A 24756-nucleotide genomic window follows, 5' to 3' on the forward strand; every position below is an offset into this window, starting at 1 on the left:
TTCCACAAACATTTGAGGAACCCTCGGAAAGTCTGCAGCATGAGCCAAGGTGGGGGGGTTGTAAGAAAAAGCCACTGGAAGTGGCTTGGATGTGCCTGAAATTTAGGTGGGACGAGATCTCCGAATCACCAGGGCATGGCAAACAACTGATGTCAGCCAGCTTGATGGAGACTCAAATTGGCCTACACCTGCGTCTGCATGCCAGGAAGGGGGAGGGCTCAACAAAGAAAGAATGGCTTCTACCAGCTCCTCCATCCAGAAAGCTGCCCCTCCAGCCCTTGTCCTGAAGGAGACAACTCAGTTCCTCCCCCTCCACCACCATCCCTCTCCCCACCCCTATGACCCTGTTCCTGTTCCTGCTGCCCCTGCGCTGGAGCCTAGATCCAGTGATTCTGTTGGTTAGTAAGTCCATGCTCGGTCCCTTTAATCCTCTAGCCACCCTCTGTCTCACTCAGCCACAATTTCTACTGGTTTTCACAACCAGAAATTATGGGGACTTCTTTCCCTGGCACTGGGCTGGGGAGCCTGGTGTGTCACTGGGATTCCTTGCTCCTTCAGGGGCACCTATACAGCTGCAGCGAAGATATCCTTCCGATCTTTAATGGTCACACGCAGGTGTGGGACTAGCTCATTCTGTATCCCTGCCCCTCCTACCAGTCTCAAGGTGGCTTCTACTGTGTGTCTGTAGTTGTAGGACTTTGTTCAGCAAGATCTCAGGTGGCTCTCAATAATGGTTGTTTTGTAGTTAGTTGTAATTTTGATGTTTTCATGAGAGAAATAAGCACAGCATTTACCTATTCCCCCATCCTGACCAGAACTCTAGAAGTTTGTCAATTTTATTGATCTTTTGAAGAATCAGGTCTTTGTAACATTGATTTTTCTCCATTATTTTTCTGTTTTCAATTTTATTGATTTCTGCTCTTATCTTCAGTATTTCCTTTCTTCTTGCTTTGGGGTTATTTTGCTCTTCTTTTTCTGTGTTCTTGAGGTGGGGGTCTTAGATGATTAATTTAGGGTATTTCCATTTTTCTAATGTATGCATTTGTACTATAAATGTCCCTTGAAGCACTACTTTATCAACATTCCACAATTTTGTTATGTTGTGTACTTTTTTTCACTTTGATGTGCTAAGTTCTCTTGAGTTTTCCCTTTGGCCCCTGAATTATTTAGAATTGTGATGTTTAGTTTTGACGCATTTGGAGGTTTTTCTATTATCTTTCAGTTACTGATTTATAGTTTGATGCTATTGTGGTCAGAGAACATACTCTGTATCATTTTAGTTCCTTTAAATTTGTTGAGGTTTGTTTTATGGCCCAAGATATGGTTTATGTTGATACTTGAAAATAATTTTATTGTTGGATGGAGTGTTCTAAATGTAATTTCTATTCTATCTTCCGGCTTACTGATTCTTTCCTCTGTACTCTCTTCTCTACTGTTCAACTCATCTCCAAGCCTTTTACTTTGGTTATTGTATTAATATTTTTCTTCTAAAATTTCCATTTGTTTCTTCCTATGTCTTATTTTTCTTTGCTGATATTTTTTATTTTTTATTGTTCCTTGTGTTTTAATTGCTCATTGAAGCATTTTTATCATGCTTTAACATCTTTGTTAAACAATTCTCAACATATCTGTCATCTAGCTGCTGCTTTCTCTTCTTTCATTGTCTTCTTTCATTCAGTTTGAAATCTACCTGGTTCTTGGTATGATGGACTGTCGTGGATTGAAGAGTGTCACCCACAAATTCACATTCACCTGGAACCTCAGAATGTAACCTTATTTGGAAATAGGGTCTTTGCAGATGTAATTAGTTAAGATGAGGCATACTTGCATTAGGGTGATCCCTAAATCCAATGACTGGTGTCCTTATAAGAAGAGAGCACACAGACACACACAAGGAAGAGAGTCACGTGATGAGGGGCTGAGATTGGAGTGATGCAGCTACACATAATGGCAGGAGTCACCAGAAACTAGACAGAGGCCGAGAAGGCTTCTTCCCTAGAGACTTCAGAGGAACCATGACTTTGCTGACACCTTGACTTCTGGCTTCTAGACTCCAGAACTGTGAGAGAATAAATTCCTGTTATTTCAGCCACCACATTTGTGGAACTTTGTTATGGCAGCCCTAGGAAACTAATAGGGAAGGTATGACAAGCAATTTTTTTTGAAACCTGGATATTTTGGGTATATGAGACTTTGAATCTTATTATATTTTAACCTTCTGCTTTAGCTGGCTTCCTCTGACACTGCTCTTACAGGAGACAGGGTTAGGAGAACTGCCTCATTACTGTCAGCTAAGGTTATCAGTCCAGGCTCCCACTCAGCCTCCAGTGATAATCAAGGGACGATAATCTTCGTTACTCCTAGGCCTCCTCTGACACCACCATGATGGGGAGAGGGAAGGATGCCTTGTTACTTCAGGGTAAGAATATTAGTCTATGCTCCCTATATAGTCCCAATTAATACCATGGAGGGTGAGGGGGACTGGAAGGCTGAGGAAAGATGAAAGTCCTTGCAGGGGGATTCAGATGCCTAGCTGCAGCTTGGTGAGTGTGGAAGTGCAGGCTCTCCACTCAGACTTCATTGGTAGAGGTGGGGCCATAGTTATTCTGTAGCATTTAACTCTACTAAAGCTGTTATTGTCTAGAAGTTTTCTGTCTTTCTGACTTGTCTTGTTTCTTGTTCTTTGGATGGAGAGAACAGACTTCTGTTGGGCCTTTTTTTTTTTTTTTAATTTCTGTTCATTGGTTTTTCTGGGTTGTCAGCTTCTTCCCCTCTGAATTTGCAAAGTATGAGACAAAAAGGAAACTCAGGAAACTCACCACAATGTCATGTCTCCAATCTCAAGATCTCTAGCTGGTCTGCTTTCTTCATTTCACCTTTCAGTCTTTTTACATTTGTTTTTTGATATAACATCAAGGCTTTTTAGTTGTACTCAGCAGGAGGAACAGTGACACGTATGTCTACTCCATCTTCCCAGAGGTGGTAATCCTCTGAGCACCTAAATTTTTAATTCCTTGAGCTCAACTGTAGTGACTTTACTTTCACCCCATGTCAGCCCCCCACCACTAAGGCCCACCCAGAACTGCAGCACCCTGAACTCTTAAATTCAAACACCTCTCAATTCTTGACCTCATCTTTTTGTTTCTAGTTCTCTGACCATTTTATACTCAATATACCTGTTTTTATGCCTCATTAAGGTGCCTGCTCTCTTGACTTTGCTACTTTCTCTTAATCTATGACCCTGTGCCTACATTCAGCTCCATCCCTGTCTACGTAGACCCCATGGTCTATCATTTCAACCACTCTCTTGCCATAATCTTCAACTTCCTTCCCATTGTCCTTCATCCTTATTCACTGGCGAAATCCAAACTTTGTAACAACTTAATTTTCTGCCTTCTTCTACTAAGCAGCTGAGTATGAAGGAGAAAAATTGCACAGTGGAAGGAATTGGTGAACCGAAATTGCATGGTATACAATTTCCAATTGCCTCATGCTGCTGGCCGTTCCTATTGTGTTTATGGTCAGCGCTCTGTCTCTCTCTCCCATTCCTCACGGCAGTTACTAAAGCCACCTCCTTTAATCCACTTTCCTGACATCTTCCCACCTGTCTTCACTCTCATCTGCTACTTCATGGAGAAAACGGAAGCCATCAGGTAGAATTGACTCAATACTTACAACTTTGCACATATCTGTACTCATCTTTACTTCCCTTCCATAATCCTCCTAAAGCCGGAACTTGAGCTACGTAGCTCATTATGGCCTGCACACTCAGTAACCTTACTCACCAATCATGGCCTCTCTTCTACTTCTTGCTCAGCATCACCCCTACTAAAAGCTTGTCTTTCATCATTGAAATAAGTCTCTCTTGCTTCCCTTCTCATTACTTCTCTACCTCTCTTCCCCACTTCAAAGCCAGGATTCTTTAATGTGCTTTCTATACTAGCTGTCATCCTATTCCCTCCTCAACCCACTGCAGTCTAACTCCTGCCCTCACAACGTTGAAACAATTCTTGCCAAGATCTCCAAAGGCATTTATTACTGAAGCCAGCAAACACCTTTTAATCTTATCTTACTTGACATCTTTATAGTTTTTGTGCAATTGAATAATATTTTTTAAAAACAAACGTCCCTTCTCTTGGCCTCTTCTGCTTTCTCTTAATCTCTCTGGCTACTTGCTTTGGTCTCTATCAAGTTTCCCCTTCCTCTGCCAGTATTCCCTGTCTTAGGCCCACTGCTCTTCTCTATTTACACACTAAACCTGGGCGCTCATCCAACTCTTGACTCCTCACTTTCCTTATTTCTTATATCTAATATATGACCACATCCTTCATTCCACTTCCATTGAATATTAGTCTGCTCAAGCTGCCATAACAAAATGCCACCGACTGAGTAGCTTAACCTGGGTAGCTTTATTTTCTCACAGTTCTGAAGGCGAGAAGGCCAAAATGAAGGTGTGAGCGTGATCAGTTTCTGGTGAGGGCTTTCTTGCAGACTTGTAGAGGACTGCCGTCTTAGTGTGTCCTCACATGGTGGAGAGAGAGTGTAAGCTATCTGACTTCTCTTCTTATAATTATCTCCCAAAGATCCCATCACCAAATATCACACTGGGCGTAGGGCTTCGATGTTTGAATAGGGTGGGGGAGGGTTACATAATGCCCTCCATAGAACATTGCTCTGAAATTCTTCTGCCTTGGCCATCTCTACCGCCATTTTCTTCTTACCTGGATTATATCAATAGTTTTCCAGCTGGCCTCTTTGCCTATGTTATCCCTCTCAAAGCCATCCTCCATACTGCAGCTAGACTGACATATCTGAGACAGAAGTCAGACCTCATCACTTCCTTGCAAATGATACTTCAGTAGTTTCTGATAGACTTTCTGTGAAGTCTATATACTTTAATGTAGCATGGAAATCCCTCCCTATTCGGGCTCCTGCTTATCTCCCTGGCCCAATCTCTCTTCCCTCCTCCTTACACTCAATGATATCTCCACAGTCTAGAACTTAGGGTTTTCTGAACACACCATGCTTATTACATTGTCTTCATTCTCAGGACTCAACTTAGACGTCACCCTCCTTCTAACAAGTTCTCCATGACCCTTAGGCTAACTTGGGTGATTTTTTTCCTAAGTGTCGGCACAGTTCACTGTGTTTACTTCTATCATAGCACTCAGCTCACTTTGTCATAGTTGTTTATCACTTGTCTGTCTCCCTGACTTGGCTATAATCTCCTTGAGGGCAGTGACTGGCCCATACTCTTCTCTCTGTTCCAATTCTATCATGCAGTTCTGAGCACAAGTAAATACTTCATGTTTGTTTATTATGTGAAGGCAATTTAGTGCAAATCCTCTCCTTATTGACCAGAAAACTAATAAAGAGAGTGTAAGCTATCACTCAAAGACAAGCTAGCAAGAAGTCCACAAACCAACGAATGTCACTATTAATGAGTCAGCTATCAGCCTTCCCAGGCTTAGCACTGACACTGCTGGAAAAGGTGACCATCATCAAATTATTTCACTTCTTTGGGCCTTCACCTGTAAAATGAAGGAGTTGGATTAAGTTATCTCCTAAGTTTCCTTCTAATGCTGAGATTCTATAATTCCATGTAAGGAGACCATCAATATCTGGTTGGAATTTCTCAGAAATCACAAACTTGGGATAGTTCTTACTCTACCAGGAAAGAATTGGGAGATAACCTGGGTTTATAAAAAGCCTAGGCAATCAGGGTTTCTCTTCACTACCCACTCATTTCTCTATTAATTCAACACTTATTGAGCACCTAATGTGTACCAAGCATGTAATGCTTTTCAGTTTAGACATTTTACAAGTGCTGATAAACAATAAGCAAAAAGGACAAAACTCTCTGTGAGGACAATTTGACATATAATTTTCCAAAGTTCAGACAGAAGCACAATGATTTCACAGGGAAAAACTATACAGAAGGCACTAAGAACTGCTCAATTCAATTGCATTTAGAAATAGTTATGTAACTATTACATAGAAAAAGCATGACTCATAGGATGTAATCAATCCTAAAGCAACACTTCACGTGTATTCCACAGAGTTAACACCGTCTCTGCTCTTGAATGAAACTTAGAGCAAGTTTTTATTCTTCTGGTCACTTCCAGGTAATATATTATTTGGTCAATAATTAACACATTTAGGTTCGTGTCATGGTAAAAACATCAGCAGTTAGGCTTCTCCCCTCTCCAGCTCGGCCTCCACAAAGGCCTACAGTTGATTGGGGGGGGGGGGCAGCTTGTAGTGTCTGTCTTTTCCGCATCCCTGCCCCTTTCAGCACATTCGGAAGGTGATTTTACACTTCTGTGAGGCTGGAGTACTGGGAGGAAGATGAGGAAAGAGGAGCAGGAAAGTTCTTACTTATGCAGTCATCTTATGAAGATCTAGTATCAGAGTTCTCTGGCCTTGACAGGTATTCAGAGCTGCCTCTCTTGTTGGTGTTGCATGAGCTCTTTGGAGACACTCCAGGGTAGGGCTTCTCTCACCTGCATTTCCCTGTAGACAGAGGACATCTTAATATGGCTGATCACTTACTCTTCCTCAGACCCTAAGAATCTGGTACCAACCCCAGATGTATTCTTCATCTGGTCACCCATCCAGATGACTCTTTTAGAAAGGATGTGAGATAACACTGACTGCTTTGTCTTGTGGGTGGCCCATGTTTGATCCAAGGAAACCATTCACACTTTCTTTGCCCCTGATAGATTTGGGGTGGGGAAAGCATGCAGCACACAGATTACTCTGTACAAAACAATCCTCACCTTGCTTCTCTAGTTCTCATATTTAATGTAGTTTTGACTGATGTAAGGGGTTGAAAAGCCATGTAATTAGATTTTGACAACCCCCTTTGCAAATTTTGCAAAGTGAGGCTCTCATACCTCACTTTAAAATGTGATATCTATGTCTTAGTGCTTTTGCTGAAACTTTCATTCTTTTACAATTATACCTGCCTTGTGATGCTAGAATGACCAAATTCTGATCACATCTTTGGCTCATACTTCCCATGTCACTGTAACAAGTAGCCTTTTCCATCCCTAGTTTCATCACCTAAGGCAGGGGTTGGCAAACTTTTCAGACAGAAGAGCCACCAGGGGTCATCAAACTGCAACTCACGAGCATGTGGCTCTGAAGTAAAATTGAAAATGAAAATAAAACTATCATAGTTTCATTTATAACATTTTAAAGGATATTATTCACATAATGGTGATTATGTAAAAATATATTTATGGCTCTCGAATAATTTTTAAATTGTTGTGAGGGACAGGATTGGCTCTTCTAGGGGTCGGCAAACTTTTGAGACGGAACGTACCCAAAGAGCCACACGTGGCTTGCGAGCCACAGTTTGCCGACCCCTGATCTAAGCGTAAGTTAATATGCAGTCTTTCTGTAATTCATTTACTTATTTTCTAATTGGTCATTGTAATGGGTTCCTAGGGCTGCCATAACAAAATACCAGAAACTGGGTCATTTAAATAATAAAAAATTATATCTCACAGTTCTGGAGGCTAGAAATCCAAAATCAAAGTGTCAGTAGGGCCACACCCCTCCAATGGTTCTGAGATAGAATCTATTCTAAGTGTCTCTCCCAGCTTCTGGGGGTTGTTGGCAAGCCTTGGCTTGTAGTTGCATCATTTCAATTTTTGCCTCTATCTTCACAGGATATTCTCCCTGTATGTGTCTCTGCATGGCCTTCTTATAAGGACATCAGTCATTGGATTTAGTGTCCACCTTAATCCAGCACCACATCGTCTTAACTTAATTACATGTACAAAGGCCTTATTTCCAAATAAGGTCATATACACAGGTTCTAGGTAGACACAGATTTGGCAAGACACGCTATACTATCTAGTACAGGTATTATAAAATGTTCTGTAGAGAGGTTTGGAATCAGCACAGATATGATGTTACATTTTTTTCTCCAAATAATGTTTTAAAAAATAGAGGGATAGGGCCGGCCGAGTGGCGCGGTGGTTGGGAGCTGGCTTGGGATGCCGGAGGGCCCCGGTTCAGATCCTGCATGTGGGAGCCAGTGACACTGCCCTCTGCAGCTGGGATGCTGAACAACGGCTCAACCTGGAGCTGGGTTGCTAGGAGTTGTCGGAGACAGCGTGGGCTGCCGTGGGCTGCCGTGTGTGGCCAGCGGCCAGCGTGAGCGGCCAGCAGCCGCAGTGAGCGGCCGTCCAGAGGCCGGGGACTGATCTGCCTCACCCAGGAAAGGCGCAATGATGGTGCCAACTTGGGCCAGTGGGGCGGCATCCTCCGCAACTAGACTGAGGAGCAGGACGACAGCGACTTGTCTGCTCCCCTTCCCCTGATTCCCCAGCGCTGTTCCCCTCCCCCAACTCCCCAGTAAAATCTTAAAAAATAAAAAATAGAGGGATTACATTAATTTTGGAAAGGCCTATGGAAATGGAGACCCCTGGGTTTCACTGGAGTGCCCTGCATAGCAATAGCCATATACATAGAGCAATATGACAAAGGAGTCACACAAACAGCTTAAGAAGCACGAGTATGTATCATATGAGAAAATCAAAGCAAGCTAATAATAGCTATCCTAGAGATGAGCGAGCCCTGATGCTTTTTCCACAGCTGAACCCTAGCACGATGATGTAGTATTTGTTGATTTTGCCAGGTGAGTGATGAAAACAAAATAGATACAAGGAAGACAAATGACATAATTTTTTGAGTAGTTTGACAATAGCTGCACACACTAAAGTTATAACAGCATTAGTAGTGATGTGTTGCTCTATATATTTACCAGTTTTTAAACTTCTGCATCATTTTCCTAGGAGTATTTTCCCCCTGTACCAGGTTTCTTTTTTTCTGAAAATTCAAATGTTGGTTGGAACCTTGTTCAAATAGTGACAAAACAGCAGGCATAAAACCAAAAGCAACTAAAGGAGAAACTTCATGAGATTCATCAAAATTGGGATTTTTACATAAACTTCAAATACAGTTTCTTCATGATTTATCAACTAAAGTCTATCCTGAGAAAATCGGGACCTTTCGAAAGGTGCGATGAATAGCTAACATATGTATTCTATTTCTTATCCACTTACTCTTTCTAGTCTGAATAACTTCTTTCTAGGAACTTTGATTTTTCTTAGCCAAGATTGCCTTTTGGAAAATCGTATTTATCCATCCCTGCTAATTTAATGAGATCAGCACGCAACTTTAGAAACCTGGAGTGATTTTGTTAAATAGCATGTATTTCTTATTCAGAATAATTGTAGATATTTTTTACTACTACTTTTACCTCTATTTTACATGAAACTTATTTTCTGACATGGCAAATGCCGCTCTGTGCCTTCTTTTGTATGTGCAAATGAGGTCAGTGAACACTGACCCATGCCTTCTGTACAATTTATGCCAAACTTCAATCTTCCTTTGGAAAATCGTTTTCTTTATGTGTTGCCATGTCTTTGCTGCAATTTGTATTGTGTTTTCTTTTGTAAGACATTTGGATTCTTGGGAAAGTGTTATGTATGCAAGTAATGAAACAACACCCACACCATTACTTAGCTACTATGGGTACTACCACACTGTTTCTTTCTGTTTTCTTTCTTTCTTTCTTCTTCTTCTTCTTCTTCTTTTTTATTTTTTATAAATCACCATAAAAATAATTATTGGAAATAAAAATGATGCAATGGTCTTAAATATCGGGGGTGCCAAAAAAGTGTATACAAATAGAGGGCCGGCTGAGTGGAGCGTTGATTAAGAGCTGGCTTGGGACGCCAGAGGGCCCCGGTTCAGATCCCACATATGAGAGCCAGTGACACTGCCCGCTACAGCTAAGATGCTGGACAACAGCTCGACCTGGAGCTGGGCTGCCGTGAGTCGCCAGCGACAGCGTGGGCTGCAGCCCCTGCTGCAGTGGGCTGCCATGGGCTACCATGAGTGGCTGGCAGCTGGCTTGAGCCGCCGTGAGCGGCCGTCCAATGCCCGGCGAGCAACTGCCTCACCCAGAGAGAGCGCAATGATAATACCAACATGGGCCAGTGAAGCAACGTCCTCCACAACTAGACTGAAGAACAAAAGGACAATTGTCTGTTCCCCTTCCCCCAATTCCCTAATAAAAACCTTTACAAAAAAAAAAAAGTATCTGGACGCTGATGGTAACCACTTTGATCACCTCTTGTAATTGCAGAAGTCAAACATGACTTGTATCCATCTTTTGTTATCAGTAAATATTATTACAATTTTAATACAGCTTTTCTTTCTTAAAATGTGTATACATTTTTTTGGCACCTTCTGTATATAGTCAGTACTTATTATTAATCAACACAGAGACATGTTTGTTTCAAAGTGGGCCTCTACAACTGATTGTTTTGAACTTCATACCATTTTGCAGTGGCTTAAAACACAGTAGCAGGTGTGATACACTTTGTATAATGTTCCACATGACAGGAGGTATAATACAATCAGTTAAAGTGAAATGATTGTATGGTAACAGGAGAAATTATTGAGCTTCTATATGGATTGGCCTGTTTTTATAAAATAAGTCAGGTAACAAAAAAATGTTTCTCTCCACCTTGGAAAGAGGGCCAAAAGGACAAGTTAGGTAAAACCACTAAGTTGTTTGTACTCAATAGTCTTCTAGGGCTTTTAGAATTCCTTTTACGTCAAGGCCTCCAAGGGGAGTGTTTGGAATTTCAAAGTCCACACAGAAGCAGCCCATGAAGTCCTGGAGTCATAGACCTTAAGGGAGAGAAGGGGCTGACGCCTGCTTCCCTCAATCTCTGGTGGCCTCTTCCTCTTTTGTAGGAGACATTTGGTTGCAGAGCAGGCTGGGACCACATCAGCACAGGCCATGGGAAAGGGGAAGAAGCCAAGATCCAGACGGGACAGAACCTGTCTTCAGAAGCTGGCCCATCCCCAGGAGGCAGCCAGGCAGGCCAGTGCTCAGTGGTCAGAGGGCATGACTAGGTCAGATTGGGCTAGGCTATTTGGATATCTGAGTGAGTCCCATCTGCCAACAGAACACGGTTCTGGAAGAAATCCAGGTGAAAATCCTCAAAATCAGGCATGGTTCCAGGTGATCAGTTCAGTCACAGCAGGTCCCCAGCCAGAAGCTGAGAGGGGAGTAAGCAATCACATCCTACTTCCCAAGGGAAGGGGAGAGCAAGAGTTTGTCAGAGCATTCGGACCCAAGCTGAGGAAGCTGGGATCCAGGGCAAAGATTCAACCCCTGCAGAGAACTGAAGTGCTTAGCAGAGAAACTGAGGCTGACTGGAGTCGCAAGGCTTCGGTCAAAGTGGTAAAGGAACACTGAGACTCAGAGTCTCCAGGAGGAACCAGATACCCAGGTCTCTAGGCAACCAAACCAGTCTCATCTATTAATAGGTCTAAGGCTGATGACACGATCAGGACTGGCTCATACTGATTGGAAACGACTTAGAGCTTCTGGAACTTTAATGCGCATAAGAATTACTGAGGGATCTAGTTAAAAGGCAGATTCTGATTGGGTAGGTCTGAGTTGGGGCCAATGTTCTGAATTTCTAACAACATTCTAAGCTATGCTGCTGGTTTTCAATAGACACACTCAGAGAATCCAAATTTTCTGTCATTCCCTTTACCCCACCCCAGTGTTCTCCACCCTTTTCCCTTGCCCAGTCAACATGTCCAACTTCATAACCCTCTGCATCATCAGGCCTGACCACCTTCTTTACTTTCCCTTTTCTTTTTCCTGTCCTCCCAACCCTTTTGTCTCAATGCATTTCTTCTGTCAAGACCACCAGCAGAAAAAGAACCTCTGTCCAGATAATAGCAGGGGCAGGATAACAAAAGCCAGAACAATGTCCCCCATTGTTAGTACACAGCTAAATGCTTTTATGATTGATAGATACAATTAGTCCACATTAATGTCTTTTTCAGTTATTGTCTCATAAAGAACCTAAAGAACATGTGACATCTTAACTTTCCTTCCTGATAGACTCCAACAGTTAAATATCTTCTGAGGGTTTGCTTCAGCAACACACATACTAAAATTAGAACAATACAGAGAAGATTATCACGGCCCCTGCAGAAAGATGACATGCAAATTCCTGAAGCATTCCATATTTTTAAAAAGACATTAAAATAGACATAAATTAATGGAGAAATAGAATGCGTTTATGAGAGGAACAAATATAATAACACTTTTAATTTTATTCAAATTAATCTACAAAAATAATGCAAATCCAATAAAAATCCCAACAAAGTTTTAGTGAAATCTAATTCTACAATTTGAATAAAAGAGCAAATGGCAGGTTGGAGGATTCAGATGGTGTAGTAGATAAATGCTGTGCTTGCCTTCTCCTACGACATTAAAATTACAACTAAATTACAGAACAATCAACCCGGAGAACCAACTGAAGTCTAGCTGAGCAGAATCCCTATAACTGGGGATATAATGAAGCCACGTTGAGATTGGTATGAAGGATGGAGATGCGAAACAGGCTTACAGCACGAGGCCCTATCAGCAGCTGATCCTTACAAGAGCAAGGAGGTGGAGGCAAGGCTCAGGGAGTCCTGGCTATTTGCGGAGCTACCCCAGGCCCCATATTGGTGGCAGCCATCTTCAGCTTGCAGCGTGGCCACTCCCACACACCTCCATAGCCAGCACAGGGAACAACCAACCATGTATTGCTTTGTAGCTCCTATCAGGTAGTCCCCAGCCAACCACAGACAATGGCTGACATGGGCCTGTAACACAGTCCCTCCCAAAAGGTGCTGGAACTAACAAACATGGAGGTTGGCTTTGGACCACAGCACAGCACTACCCAATTAGGCCCACAAGAGGCAGACCTAAAGGACAGTCTCAGCAGGCACAAGAGTGCATCGGGATGAATCCCATTCAGTGGGGTAAGCTCCCTGCACAGCAGCCAAACCCCACAACCAATTAGCCTGAAGGTCAATTCTACTCACTGATGTGCTAATAGCAATCAAGGCTTAACTAAACACAGGGACACACACAACTCCCACAGAGGACACTCCTAGAGCACACAGTGCAGGTCAACAGGGAGGTTGTGCCACCGGGCTTCACAGAGCACCTATTACATAAGGCCACCCAGTCAAGAGTGGGAGATATAGCAGATCTACCTAATATATAGAAACAAACATAGAGAGGCAGCCAAAATGAGTAAACAAAGAAATATGTCCCAGATGAAGGAATAGGCGAAAAGTACAGAAAAAGAACAAAATGGAGGCAACCATCCTATCAGATACAGAGTTCAAAAGAATGGTTATAAGGATGCTCAATGAACTTAGGAGAAAAATAGATGAGCTCAGGGAGAACTTCAACAAAGAGATAGTAAGCACAAAAAAGAACCAATCAGAAATAAAGAATGCAACAAATGAAAGGAAGAATTCACTAGAAGGAATCACCAGGAGACCAGGTGAAGCAGAGGATCAAATCAGCAATTTGGAAGACAAAGTAGCAGAAAACACCTAACTGGAACAGCAAAAAGAAAAAACAATTTAATGAGGATAGATTAAGAGACCTCTGGGGAAACATCAATCATAACAACATTCACATCATAAGGGCACCAGAAGGAGAAGAGAGAAAGCAAGGGATTGAGAGACTATTTGAAGTAATAATGACTAAAAACTTTCCTAACCTGGCAAAGGAAATAGACATACAAGCCCAGGAAACACAGACAGTCCCAAACAAGATGAACCCAAACAGGTTCATAACAAGACACATTACAATTAAAATGGCAAAGATTAAAGACAAAGAGAATCCTAAAAGCAGCAAGAGAAAAGCAACTAGTTACTTACAAGGGAGCTCTCATAAGATAGTCAGCTGATTTCTCAAAAGAAACTTTGAAGGCAAGAAAGGATTGGCATGAAATATTCAAAGTGGTAAAAAGCAAAGACCTACAACCAAGACTACTCTGCCCAGAAAGGCTATCATTTAAAATTGAAGGACAGATAAAGAGCTTCCCAGACAAGAAAAAGCTAAAGGAGTTCATCACCATCAAACCAGTATTACAAGAAATTTTAAAGGGACTTGTTTAAGAAGAAGGAGGAGGAGAAAAAGAACACAGATATGAATAATAAAATGGCAATAATTGTATATCTATCAATAGTCACTTTAAATGTAAATGGATTAAATGCCCCAACTAAAACACATAGTGTAGCTGAATGGATAAAAAAACAAGGCCCCTACATATGCTGTTTATAAGAGACCCACTTCAGATCAAACAACACACACAGGCTAACAGTAAAGGGATGGAAAAAGATATTTCATGCAAATGGAAACAAAATAAAAGCTGGGGTGGCAATATTTATATCAGACAAAATAGACTTTAAAACAAAGGCTATAATAAAAGACAAAGAGGGACATTACATAATGTTAAAGAGATCAGTCCAACAAGAGACTATGACCCTTGTAAGCATTTATGCACCCAACAACCTAAATATATAAAGCAAAGATTGACCAACATAAAGGGAGAGATTGACACTAATACAATCATAGTAGAGGACTTTAATACCCCATTGACACCAATGGACAGACATTTTAGACAGAAAATCAATAAGGAAACAGTGACCTGAAATGACCAGATGGATTTAATTGATATTTTTAAAGAATTTTACCACAAAGCAGTAGAATATACATTCTTTTCAAGTGCACATGCAACATTTTTCAAGATAAACCATATGTTAGGCCACAAAACAAGTCTAAATAAATTTAAGAAGATTGAAATCATATCAAGTGTCTTCTCTGACCATAATGGTATGAAATAGAAATCAATTACAAGGAAAAAAACCCTGAAAAACACATAAATACATAGAGGCTAAATAACATGCTACTAAGTCATGAATGGGTCAACAACAAAATCAAGGAAGAAATCAAGAGACCTTGAGATAAATGAAAATACAATGACCCCAAATCTATCGGACACAGTGAAAGCAGTCCTAAGAGGGAAATTCATAGCAGTGCAGGCCTACCTCAAGAAACAAGAAAAAGCTCATAAAATCTAATGCTACACTTAAAGGGAAGAAAACGAACAGCAAACAAAGCCTAAAGGGAGTAAGAAAGGAAATAATAAAGATCAGAGTGGAAATAAATGAAACAGAGTCCTTAAAAAACAAAACAAAACAATAAAAAACATCAAAGAAACCAAAACCTGGTTGTTTGTAAAGAAAAACAAAATTGATAAACCTTTAGCCAGATTCATCAAGAAAAAAAAAAAAAAGAGGGCTCAAATAAATAAAACCAGAAATGAAAGAGGAGAAATGACAACTGACACCACAAAAATACAAAGAATTATAAGAAAATATTACAAATAATTATTTGCCAACAAATTGGATAATCTGAAAGAAATGAACAAAATTTTAAAAACATACACTCTTCCAAGACTGAATGAAGAAAAAAAACAGAAAATCTGAACTGACGGGTTACTATCAATGAAATAGAATCAGTAACCAAAACAATCCCAACAAACAAAAAATCTTGGACTGTATGGCTTCACAGGTGAATTTTACAAACTATTCAAAGAAGAATTAACACTGGTTTTTTGAAACTATTCCAAAAAATTCAAGAGGTTGGCAAGCTCCATACTTATTTAATGAGGCTTCCATTACACTGATTACAAAACCAGACAAATGCATCATAAAAAAAGAAAACTATAGGCTAATATCCCTGATGAACACAGATGCAAAAATCCTCAACAAAATATTAGCAAACCGAATTCAGCAATACATTAAAAAGATCATACACCATAATCAAGTGGGACTTGTTCCTGGTTTGCAAAGTTAGTTCAATATCCACAAATCAATTAACATGATATACCACATAAACAAAATGAAAGATAAAAATCATATGATCACATCAATAGAGGCAGAAAAAACATTTGACAAGATCCAGCATCCATTTATGATAAAAGCTCTCAGCAAACTGGGAATAGAGAAAACATACCACAACATAATGAAAGCCATGTATGACAAACTCACAGCTAACATCATACTCAACAGCGAAAAGCTAAAAGCATGATTCTTCTTGAAATCAGGAACAAGACAAGGATGCCCACCTTCACCACTTTTCTTCAACATAGTATTGGAAGTTCTAGCCACAACAATCAGACAAGAAAAAGAAATAAAAGACATCCGAATTGGAAAGAAGAAATAAAGCTGTCATTATTTGCAGATGACATGAGAGAACCTTAAAGATTCCACCAAAAAACTATTAGTACTAATAAATGAATTCAACAAAGTTGCAGGATACAAAATTAATATTCAGAAATCAGTTGCTTTTTTATTCACCAATAATGAACTGTCAGAAAGAGAAATTAAGAAAACAATCCCATTTACAATTGCATCAAAAAAACACAACAACCTAGGAATAAATTTAACCAAGGAGGTAAAATCCTATATACTCAGAACACTATAAGACACTGGAGAAAGAAATTGAACAAGTTACAAATAAATGGAAGCATATACCGTGCTCATAGATAGAAAGAATTAGCATTGTTAAAATGCCCATATTACCCAAAGCAATCTACAGATTTGGTGAAACCCCTATCAAAATACAAATGGAATTTTCACAGAACTAGTACAAATAACCCTAAAATTTATATGGAACCACAAAAGACCCTGAATAGCCACAGCAATCTTGAGAAAGAACAAAGTTGGAAGAATCACACTACCTAATATCAAACTATACTATAAGGCTATAGTAATCAAAACAGCATGGTACTAGCATAAAAACAGACACATAGATCAATGGAATCTAAAAGAAATAAACCCACACCTATATGGTCATTTAATCTTTGACAAAGGAGACAAGAATATACAGTGGGGCGAAGACAGCTTATTCAATAAATGGTGTTGGGAAAACTGGACAGATACATGAAAAAAAAATGAAACTGGACCACCTTCTTAAACCATATACAAGAATAAACCCAAAATGAGTTAAAGACTTAAAGACCCCAAACCATAAAACCTCTAGAAGAAAACATAAGCAGTAAACTCTCTGACATTGCTCTTAACAATATTTTTTTCTGATATCTCTCCTTGGGGAAGGGAAACAAATGAAACAATAAACAAATGGGACTCCATCAAACCAAAATGTTTTGCACAGGACAGGAAATCACCAACCAAATGAAAAGACAGCCCGCTGAATGGGAGAGAATATTGGCCAATGGTACATCTGATAAGGAGTTAATATCCAAAATTTATAAAGAGCTCATACAACTCAACACCAAAAAAATAAAATAATTAAAAAATGGGCAGAGGTCCTGAACAGCCATTTCTCTAAAAAGGACATGCAGATAGCCAATAGACATATGAAAACATGCAGAACATGATTAATCATCAGGGAAATGCAAATAAAATCCACAATGAGATGTTACCTCACACCTGTCACAATGGCTAGCCTCAAGAAATCAACAGACAGCAAGTGCTGGTGAGGTTGTGGAAAAAAGAGAACCCTTGTGCACTGCTGGTGGGATTGCAGATTGGTGCAGCCACTGTGGAAATCAGTATGGAAGCTCCTCAAAAAATTAAAAATAGAGCTACCTCATGACCCAGCAATTCCACTTCTGGGCATTTATCTAGAGAAAGCCAAAACACTAATTCAAAAAAAGACATGTGCACCCCTATGTTTATTGCAGCATTGTTTACAATAGCCAATATATGAAAGCAACCCAAGTGCCTGTCAGTGGGCAATTAGATAAAGAAAAAATTTCATATATACAATGAAATGTCACTCTGCCATAAAAAAGAATGAAATCTTCCCATTTGCGACAACATGGATGGACCTAGAGGGCGTTATGCTAAGTGAAATAAGTCAGACTGAGAAAGACAAACACCATATTATCTCACTTATGTGTGGGATGAAAGAACAAAATAAATGATCAAATAAAACAGAAACAAACTTATAGAGACAGAGAACAAACTGATAGTTGCCAGAGGAAAAGGGTATTGGGGAGCTGGGTGAAAAAGGTGAAAGGATTAAGAAATACAAATTGGAGTTACAAAATAGTCACGGAGATGTACATTATAGCATAGGGAATATAGCCAATAATATTGCAAAAACTATGGATAGTGCCAGGTGGGTACTAGATTAATTGGGGGATCATTGCATAAATTATATAAATGTCAAACCACCATGCTGTACACCTGAAACTAATATAAAATAATATTGAATGTCAACTGTAACTGAAAAAAAAATAGTTAAAAAAAGAGGAAATGGTCAAGAATAGCTAAGAATATTTTAAAATAAAGAATATAGTGTGAAAAAATGGAAAAGAATAGAGTGTGGAAGGGGCATTCTCATTTTACAAGAGCTAAAGACAATATGGAGCTGAAATTATTAAAATGGTATAACACTAGATCACCCTATTTAATGTGATCATAAACTATTTTGATTTTATTTGTGCTCTTTTGATTTTCTACACTAAATATGTATAAGTTTTGTGATTACAAGTAAAGCTAAAAATAAATGCTTTTAAAAAGGAAATATCTACTAAAAGATAAAAAAATCAGAAAGGTGTCACATATTTATTTTATGTCCCTATTCCCTGAAAATATGTCTGTATATATCACACTCTGAATACGTTTCCACTTCCTGCACTAAAGGGTCACTAGTTCCTGGCTTACGCTAAAAAGTAATATAAAGTGGGGCTAGTTAATTAAGCTCTCTCAGACACTTTTTGAATCTTCAAAATGATGATATAAATAGTTTCCCAGTCCACCTTGGAGGATTTGTTGTTGGAATTATACAAGATAATATGTGAAACTGCTTAACAAAGTATCAAACACTATACAAATACAAACTGCTGTTCTTAGTTAAGTATTTAAAGGAATAAGTTGTAGCGATTTTAGAATTTGGTACCATCCTGTGTTGGAGTCATTGGACTATTTCAGGCATTCATGCTCAACGGGTGAAAGGGGTTGGGAAAGCAGAACTTAAATCCCAACCCCTTTCCCATGCCTCATCTGATTTCACAACTGTTTTTCATTCATTCAAGTACTATATTTATTGAATGCCCATATGCACTAGGGCCTAGAGTTATGATGGTGAAACAGGCACTGTCCTTGCATATATGAAACTTATGGATTAGCAGAGTGTTTCTGGACAAGAAAATAAGCGACTTCAAAATTGAGTGACACATGCTGTGATGCAGTAAGTGCAGGATACCATGGAGTTTTTGTGGGGTCACCACCCAGGCTTGGATGGTCATAGAAGGGACCTTGGACCATGTAATAGTTAAGATGATGAAAAGGGGGAAGGAGAACGGTGGAGGGTTCTTGGGGACAGGGCAAGGGGGAGGGGAAGTGTGTTCCAGGCAGAGAGGGGAACAGTTGTATTGCTCCAGGGGCAAGAAAAAGCAATGGAACTTCTTTGAGGTTAAAAAAACAAAAACCTAAATCATAATTTTGCCTAGACCAGGTACAGCCTGGGCTCAGTATGACTTGTATTGTAATAAGTTTTAGGATGACCCCCACCTCAGGCCTCCTGACCACTCCCCAGCCTGTCTGTCCCCTTCATTGCCTGTCCTTTCCTTTTGCAATGATAGCACTCTGAAGAGGAGGAAAGAGGCTTTTTCTTCTTTTGAAACAGCAGCATTATTAACAGAGAAGGAAAGTCTCCCATGAGTTATGGGAAAATCCTACAGATTGGTGTATGAATCAATGTAGCTTAGGTTAAAGCTATCTAATTTCCTGAAAGCCACTCTATGGCTTTATGCTTCCAGAGGAGCATAAAGCTTGTATGATATTTACTCTTAGTTAAAATTACAAGAAATAGAAAAAAAATCAAAGAGGAATTCTTTTGGAAGGTCATATCATTAAAGAAAAAAATTTCAAAGCTATAAAGCAATGTGGACAAAATGTATATATTGCATTAAAGAAGGGCTGGCATACCTATATCTATAGCTATATCTATATCTATCTGTCTATCTATATATCAATGTGTTAAATTGATATTATCTCTGAGTAATTAGGTTTCATGTGATTTTTTTACACCCTTTTATTGTGAAATATACATTTGGGAAAGTGCATGATATGTAAAAGTATAATTTAATAAATTATACAAAGTGTACACTTATATAACCACTACTCAGGTTAAGAAACAGAATATGGCCCAGAAGCCCCCCATTCATCTCTTCCCAATCACAACCCACCCTCTCCCCAAGAGGTCACCACTGCCCTTACTGTTAGGATAATCTCTTCTTTTTTTCTTTAGTTTTACCACTTAAGTATGAATCATTAAATATTATATCTTTTCCTGTTTTTTTGAACTTTAAGTAAATCGGAGCACATGATATTATGTCTCTGGCTTCTGTCTCTTAACATTAGGTTTCGCAGTTTCATTCATGTTGCTGAGGGTACTGTGGTTCATTCATTTTCCGTGCTGTATGGTATTCCAATGCTGGATATACCACACTTTATTTTTCCACCCTCCTGTTGATGGACAGTTTAGCTTGTTTTCAGTTTGGGGCTCTTATGAACGGAGCTGCTCTTCTTCTGATGCTCATATTTAAATATGTCTATTGGCTATATACCCGGGGATGGAAATCTGGGTAACTGGATATGCATATCTTTGACTTTAATAGATAATGCCACATAGCTACCCAAGAACAGTAGCAATTAAGATTCCCTGTAGCAGTGTATGCGAGTTCCCATTGCCCTACACTGCAGTTTCGTGTAACTGTTTCTTTAGCTTATCTGAATTTTCTCTGTTTTTCTATAATAAATATCTATTGATTTAATTAGGCAAAATGCTATTCTAATACTTCTTAACATTGCCTTTCCCAATGGGGTTATTATTTTCAAACTTTTAAATTGAAGTGAATAATTCTTATAGAAAAAGCACACAGATCACAGCTATACGGCTTAATGTACTATCACAAAGTGGACACACCTCTGTGCCCCCCATCCATGTCAGGAAATAGAACTTTCTAGCACCCTAGAAGCCATCTTCATGTCCCCGTCTAATCACTATCCTCTCCCTCCTCATCAAGGGTAATCTATTATATTTAGTTCTAACACAATAGAGTAGTTTTGTGTGTTTTTGAACTTGTATAAGTGTTTTGAACGTATACAAATGAAACAGTACAGTATACATTACTTTGTATCTAGCCTCTATTTATTTTCAAACATGTGAGATTCATTCATACTATGTATAGCAGTAATTTGTTCATTTTGTTTGTTTGTTTGTTTGTTTGTTTGTTTGTTTGTTTGCCACAAGGAAGAAATATCGACCTAAGAAATATGACCTGCTCAATACTTTTTCAACTCATGGAATGTATTGACCTCTATACGATATGTAGATTAGAACACTTTCCAGCCATTTGTGTTTTTGTTGTTTCCCAAAATAGTAAGCTTTTGGGTTAGAGAGACTGTAGGGAGAGTGAGGGTGATATCCCCAAGCTGCCCCCTAATTTCTGTAATAATTGCTCTGCTTGGAATTGTCTCTTAGTGGTAATGATAGTTTCCATTCCTTTCTTGTCCACCTAAGATGCGAAACAGTATCACATCCCCAGGCTGCACACTATGTAAAGCAGAGCTGTCCCAGGATTTTACTGGAAAGTTGATTTATTTCTGAGGCATCTGACCATGGGGAGAGCTCTCGACTTAGAAGCAGGGACAGCTTCAAAGCTGTGTTGGTACATAAGAGAACAGGGCACTTTTAGCATGAATCATGGCCTCAAAACTTTCTAGGGGAAAATATCCTAAAACCGGCATCCAAAAGAAAGATAAAATCAATAGGTTATATTTTTTAACTCTTTCAAATATGCAATGCTAAACCTCTCTACACAAAACAATTGCTTACATCCAGCTTTGGGGTTTTTTAAAGGACAAAGTATCAACTGAACTTGAACTCTTAAAATGGAATCTTAATATCAATTGATTTTTTTTTTTAAAGCAGCCAAACAGACTCTCAGATGGCAACTCTCTGAAAGGCTGTTAGAATGAGTAGTAAACGTAATTTTTCTTCTTCTTCTTTTTTTTCTTTAGGCCTTGAGATGTAATTATTAAAGCTTCAAATGTCCCTAGTGATATTAGCTTGATAATCAAATTTGGATCTCAGGAATGAAATAACCTAAAGTGTGTCTTCATTACTGCTCTCCTCAAAATAATTCACTTAAGATAATTCTACGCTCCCCCACTCACAGATCTGTAACTAGATCATGGAGATAGCCAGTAAATTTAGCAAGAGTATTCAAAATGCTCAAATTGATTCTCAAAACAAAGAATGCCATGGTTAAACACAAGTAAAAACTTTTCTATCACAAAAATAGAATAAAACATTGCTGAAATCACATGCAAAATATGACAAATCAAAATGCTGACTAGAGGGCCGGCCGAGTGGCGTGATGGTTAAGAACTGGCTTGGGACGCCAGACGGCCCTGGTTCGGATCCCACATATGAGGGCCAGTGACACTGCCCTCTACAGCTAAGATGCTGAACAACAGCTCAACCTGGAGCTGGGCTGCCCTGAGTCGCCAGCGACAGCGTAGGCTGCACCCCTGCTGCAGTGGGTTGCCATGGGCTACCGTATGTAGCCAGCAGCCAGCGTGAGAGGCCATCCAGAAGCCGGCGACTGATCTGCCTCACCCAGGAAGAGCGCAATGATGGTGCCAACTTGGGCCAGTGAAGCAACATCCTCCACAACTAGACTGAAGAACAAAACAACAGCAACTTGTCTGTTCCCCTTCCCCCAATTCCCCAATAAAAATCTTTAAAAAAAAAATGCTGACTAGAATCGCAAAATGTAGGAGATCTTATTGCTAAACTAGTATTGAGGAGCTTAAGGATCAACTTTCTTAAAAACAACAACAAAACAGTAAAAAATAACATCCCATGTATAACTGTTTGAAACCTGATTTTATTAGTAAACTATATATGTACCCACTGAGAAAATTATCTTGAAGATACAAGTCATTTTGAACAAGAACATAGTTAGTCTTGTCGAAGCTTAAACTATGCAAAATCAAGATGTCATCATCAAATTGAGCAGTGCTAAAGTGTTTTGTATCATTTCTTTTACTAAGAAGGTAGAAATCCCCTTTCCTTCCATCCAGCCCTCTCTCCAATTGGGGCTAGAAGAAATTCTTAGGGCTAGAAGAAATTCTTAGACCAGGAAGACGCTAGATGGGAAGTTATTGTACAAGTCTCCCTGTTGTCTTCTGCCAATGCTTTTTAATCCTTATCTACCAACCTTCCCTGCTATTTCATGAAAAGAGGATCCCAGCTGTGCCAAAGCATGTAATAGCTATATCATCTAGATATAGTATGCAGGAGTTTAAGACAAAAATTAACAAATATATTTTAGCTTGAAACCTTACCGGTAGAGAATATCAGTTAGTTTCCCAAACATTCATAGCCAGTCAGACATTCCATCATCTTGCTTTATAAGAACTCAACAAGGAGGATGACCATGAGAAAGGCCTTATAGTATTGGATTTTGCTTGTCACAGAAATGCCCACCTCCTGTGGGTACTAAAGTAGAACAAACATTGAGAAATAGATGTCTTGTGTTCCAGTACTGAATTTGTCACCAACTAGTTGTATAATCTTTGCCAGTTTCCTGCAACTCTTTGGCCCAGATTCCTGTCTAGAAAATGAAAAAAAAATTGAACCTGATTTTGTAAGGATCCTTCCAGTACTAGTAATATGGTATTGTATAAGTTATATTTCTAGACTATGATTAAGTAATAGACCACCCTTTCCTCATTATTCCACACCCATTTTGATTCTTTCTTTCTTGCTGATGGACTGAGAGACATTGTTGGGATTGGGAACCTAACTCGTTCCTGGTACCAGTCTCAGATGCAGAGTCAACTGACTGTGCTTTGGTGTGTATCTCCTTAGGTTCCTTTTACAGCAATCCATTATCATATTTGGTCCTTTTTCTGGCATTGGAATTCCCATGATGTGCTATGGCAACGTTATGCCAAAACAAAAAGTTCAAGAAAGACTTGTGGTAGAACTTCAGGCTGCCATATTTTTTTTGTGATGCTCCCCAGAGGACTTAGGATCCATAAATAAATGGATTGCACTCCTTGTAACCACTGAGAGTTATCATATGGATTGTGTCAACATTTAATAATTGTAACTAGAGCCCAGGGGACAATTTGAAGTAGTGTGGTTTAAAACATTATCAATGAGGCCTGACATGCGAGAGAATTTTTCTGCTCTAAGAACTACGACGAATGCCACATTGAGGAACTGCAAACTGGGAGCAAATCCACTCCATCCTACTATGAGCCCTTCCTGTTTTGTCAGCCAGCATGATTTCCTAAATCTCAAATTGCAGCAGAGCTGTTCTGCAATTCCATGGCTAGCTATTTTGGGAGCCTAACACAGCAGGACAAATGTGCACAAGTCCACACAGTATGACAGAAGAATTAAAAATGTATTTACCATCTGTTGGTAGTTTCCTTGCGGGGCTCTTTTCTTTTCCTCTCCTGCAGCCACAAATAGGCCTTCTTCCTTCCTTCTATCCTCAGAGAGCAGAGTTCTCTCTTCATGTCTTTGGAAATGCAGGGCTGCTTCTTCTTCTTTTTTTCTCCTTCAACTTTCCCAGACTGTTGAACTCTGGAACTATTTCAGGATCATTTCCTTTAACTGTAAATTAGAGTGAGTCTGTGACAAGGTTGTAGTGTTTTATACTTTGTGTGTGTGTGTGTGTGTGGCAAGTTTACTTTCAGATCCTCCACCTGAATTCTGGTAATGGTGGACTCTGAAAAGCTCTAGGATAGAACAAGAGATGTCAAACACAGGCTCGCTGAAAGGAAGTTAAGTCT

The sequence above is a fragment of the Hipposideros armiger genome, unplaced genomic scaffold, assembly GCF_001890085.2.
Source record: "Hipposideros armiger isolate ML-2016 unplaced genomic scaffold, ASM189008v1 scaffold_449, whole genome shotgun sequence".
In the NCBI taxonomy this organism is placed as follows: Eukaryota; Metazoa; Chordata; class Mammalia; order Chiroptera; family Hipposideridae; genus Hipposideros; species Hipposideros armiger.